Consider the following 4,718-nt stretch of genomic DNA (forward strand, 5'->3'; position numbering starts at 1 on the left):
GGCTGATTGATTCAAATTGGTTTCTGACTGAATTGCTCTGCTTGGAAAAACTGTCTATGAACTCTACAAACTGAACTGCACTGATTGCATGAACTGAACAGAGCTACACAAACTCAACTGAACTTAACTCCACCTCTCCCTTCACTGGTCTTTAGTAGCCTCTCATTCCTGTCTGTTCTCATGAGTGTTGGTTATATCCTATCTCTCACACATTCTGTCAAATCTTTCTCTGATTCATCACTTTGTCTTCCCCTAAATCAGATGTCATTGTTTGAGATTAAAGGTATGTACTAAGAGCTTGTCTGTATTCCAGCCAGATCACATAGACCTAGGACTTTGGATGTGATCCCTTGCCCGAATAGCGATGTTGCTGGATTAAAATTCTTCACCCATAGAAGCAGAGATATGAACCACATTCAACTTTGACTTGAGTAATACACTCCATAAAAGAAAAAAATGAGAGAAAACAAATAAACAAAAACACTAACTACCCTGTGAAATAATTCTTTAAAAGTAGATGTTGTCTGCTGTGGTAGTAGATACCTATTTTCCTAGAACTAGAATGCAGAGGTAGGGGAAGTTTGAGTTTCCCTAAGCAATTCTAGACCAGTCTGGGATGACTAAAGGATCTCATTTCAAAGAAAAGAACAACAACAGAACACAATCACCACTAACAACAACAAAAACAAACCCTGAGAAACACTTTCTCAGACAAAAATTGAAGACACTAGTTATAAAGAGGATTTGGCAGAATTTTCTTTTTCTCTCTTTTTTCTTCCTTTCTCTCTCTCTTTATCTCTCTGTCTTTCTCTCCCTGTCTCTCTCTGTTGCTCTCTGCCTTTCTCTGTCTGTCTGTCTCTCTGTATGTATGTGTGTGTGATGTGTAATGTTATTAGGAAAATCTAGCGTTCTTTTGGTTTTATTTTATCTTTATTTTATTATTTATTTATATGTCTCCAATAGGTCTGGGTAAATTTATGTGTGCCTGTGTTTGTGTGTGTATCTCTGTGTGTGTGTATGTATCGTGTATGTGTGTGTGTGTGCCTGCACATGCACCAACAGAGGCTAGAACAGGGTGTTAGATCCCTGGAGCTAGAGTTACAGATTGTAAGACACCTAATGTAGGTATGAGAATCAAACTCGGGGCTGTGTTTCAATATTTCATCCAGAAAGATAAGAGATTAAATGGATTGAAGATAAGAAAATCAAAATAGATCCAGAAAGATAAGAGATCAAACATAATTGTGCACCATTTTACCTTTAAATTGTTGAGTAATAATCTTTTTTCATCCAGAATGATATAATTTGTATCTAAATTATGTTCACATAGAAGTCCAATTTAAAGGACTACTGGGCAAATAACATATATACAAAAACAGAGTTAAGATGAGTTCCTTATGACTGTGAAAAAACCACATTGTATCACTTTTTACTAGTATTAAAAAGAAATACTAGGTTGTAATAGAGTGGATAGGATACAGAGAGGAAATTACTACTTGAAATCTGTGCAGCGGTTTCACCTTTTTTATGAGATTGAACTGGGGTCATGATCAATTGGAAGTTAATTGTGTCAACTTAGATAATTTTGGAAATGTCAGGAGAAGCATTCCTATAGTGCCAGTACAGCTGAAGACCAAGTGGTGGACAATCATGAGGTCATTCCTGGAAATGGAAGGGAAATGTGCTGTTCCTGTAGAAAACACTTTGCGATTTGCGAGTATGCTTGGTTATTTCTGCTGATGACATTTTATGACAGTTAGATGCTGGTTGCTCCCTCTCACCTCAATCAGTCAACCATGCAAGTGAGCACTAGCAATGGTAACTTTAAGATAAAAATCTACATTTAGTTTTTAATCTTTATTTATATTTATAAATGTTTTGTTTGTGTGCATATATGTGTATCCTGTGTATGCCTGGTGCCCTCAGAAGTCAGGAGAGGGCTTCAGATACTCTGGAATTCAAGTAATGGATTGCATGAATTAAATACCATGTGGATGTTGTGAATCAAACCCAGGTTTTCCACAAAGTAACAAGTGCTCTTAGCTGCTGAGCCATCTCTTCAACCTCAACACATTTTTAAAAAGGGCTTTACTTTTGTTTTACTAATGCCATGTATCCACAATTACAGTGTCATACAGAATAGTAGTTTCCTTAACCTAAAATATGTACTCTACAGGTCTCTCTCTCTCTCTCTCTCTCTCTCTCTCTCTCTCTCTCTCTCTCTCTCTCCCCCCCCCTTGGCAACAACTGTTCCTCCTACTACACCCTAGCTCTACAACAGGAACTGTATTAGCATAGAGCTACTGCTTACTACCATAAATCCCACACAATGAATGCTTTGCTTGAATTATTTAATTGAATCTACTAAAGCCTATGTGGTAAGTAGGATCAACCCCATGGCAAGAATGAAGAAAAGACTTGGGTAGGTCTAGTCACCTGTATGAAATCATACAGCTTGGCATGGATAGAGTCAAGCTTTGGGTCTATAATAGACTGCCTTTCCCTAGAGCCTATCTTATTGCCACCATGATACTGTGAAATATATGAGTTTCTAATCAACATCTATTACTATCTGGCATTAAGTTTACCCAAAGCCAGAGCCCTCTTTACTTTATCAGGTTTGTATTCTATTGCTCCCTTACATGTCAGCTAAACTGGTGCTCTCCTTGTCCATTCCTACTGGTGGGCTGCTTCTCTAGATCCCTGCTTTCTTGTCATTTTTAAAACTGCAAACAAACAAACAAACAAACAAACAAACTTAATTTTGTTCCACTGAAGAACCTCTTCCCAGTAACTAAAATATCTTTGTTTCCTTCTGAAATTAAAATATAATTGCGTCATTTCCCTATTCTGTAACCTTCCTTCAACTCCTCCCACATCCATCCATCTCCCCATAAGATCCTTCCTAAACTCCTAGCACTTCTTCTTTAATTATTATTGTTTCTCTCTCACACACATACACCCTCATACATAAATGCATAAATATATACCTGCTGAGTCCACTCAGAGTTATTTATATGTGTAAGTCAGGACTTACCACTTTCTCCACATTTTTAATGGCTATAGATCCCTTCCAACCCTCTCAGTCTGAGCACTGGTCTCTACATGAGCTTAACAGCCTATCTCCATTCACTAACCCTTCAATCATTTACTCTCTGTAGCTCTCACTCAGTAGTGAGGGCATTCTCTGAGTTTCCTGTAAATGTAAATGTTGCTTTTGTTTCCTCAGATGGAGGGATGAGATGAAAGCCATACCCAAGCTGTGTGAATACATGGCTTGGGCTGAGTCTAGAGCATTTCTATATAACTATTCCTAGGTCTAGGCCTGGAAGCTTCTAGCCTTCATACCCTCTCATTTTCTACAGACATTAGAGGCTTCATCTTCCGGCCTCCATTTGTTAACCCAGACCTAGAATGTTTCAGCATCTGAACACAGATACAGAGACCAAGCTGGGAGTGGGTGGACCCAGATCTGTTAAGATTTTGAGGGAATAACTATAACAAAGAAACAAAGATCCCAATCAAGTCATCAAATATTCAAACCTCAGAGAAAAACTTCACACTTGAAAACTATGATAAGCAGGAAATACACTGAATAAAGGAAACATTTCTGAGACCATCAGGCTAATTCTCCGGGGCAGAGTCAGTGCAGTGGAGAAACTGACCCATTGCAGCATAGTTGTCATGACAGTAGCCCAGAGATGCAGCATGGAACACAGATTCCTTTGGCAAAAACTGATTTCCTGCTGTGTTAAACTACTTACATATTTGGATTTTTTTTTAAATTACTTTTGTCTCTGTTGAGATTAGTTTCTAGGAATATCTGTAAGATTGTCTTGAGTACATTTATTGATATGGGAAAACCCATCTTAAAACTATGGACAGACCCATTCCTCACACAGGGGCTACTGGACTGTATGAAAGGGAGACCGTGAGCTAAGCTCAGACATCATGCATAGTGGGCTACTTGTGGCCAGCTGCTTCATGCTCCTGTTGCCTCAATGTAGGCAGCCAATGCCTAAAAGATGGCGCCGGTACACTGTGGCTGTAAACAACACCACTGGGCAGGCACTAGCCCGAATCTGGTGCCAACCCCTCCTGAGCAGGTGCATGCAAATTAAGGTGCTGGCAGACTGACCAATCCCAGGAGGACACAAAGCTTTTCCCTGTGCTGGGGTGTATATAAGGAGTCCTCCCTGGGTTCCCGGGGTTCCCATAGCATTGAGGCGTTCCTGCAATAAAGCTGTTGAGAAGAATCCGACCGTGTTGCGTTTTCCTTGCTGGACAAGGTGGGCGTAACAAATTGGTGGCTGGCACAGGGACCCAAGGATCTCGTGGATTCAGAACTCTTCAGCTGAGGAACGGCGGTACCGGTAAGTCTCCCAAATTGATCCCTGGTTAAAAGGGGGGATATGTTTTTCTCGCCTGTGGACCCAGTGTGGGTAGCTCTTATCCTTGTTGTTTCGTTTTTTTTTTGTAATTTCTGGTCTCTGCTTTTGTTTGATAGAAGCAGTTAAGGCAGGTCAGAAAATTCTCACGGAACAACAAGAAAGTATGTCAGAGGAAGATAGGAAATGCATAAGCAAAAGAAAGAAAAGGGGTGAAAAAGAGAGAGAGAAAAGGAGAAGGGAGAAAAGGCAAATTCAAAAGGAAAAGGAAATAATGAGAAAGAAAAGGAAATAGCAAAAATATATCCCTCATTAAAAGACTTAACAATA

Source organism: Mus caroli, chromosome 15, assembly GCF_900094665.2.
Source record: "Mus caroli chromosome 15, CAROLI_EIJ_v1.1, whole genome shotgun sequence".
Lineage (NCBI taxonomy): Eukaryota > Metazoa > Chordata > Mammalia > Rodentia > Muridae > Mus > Mus caroli.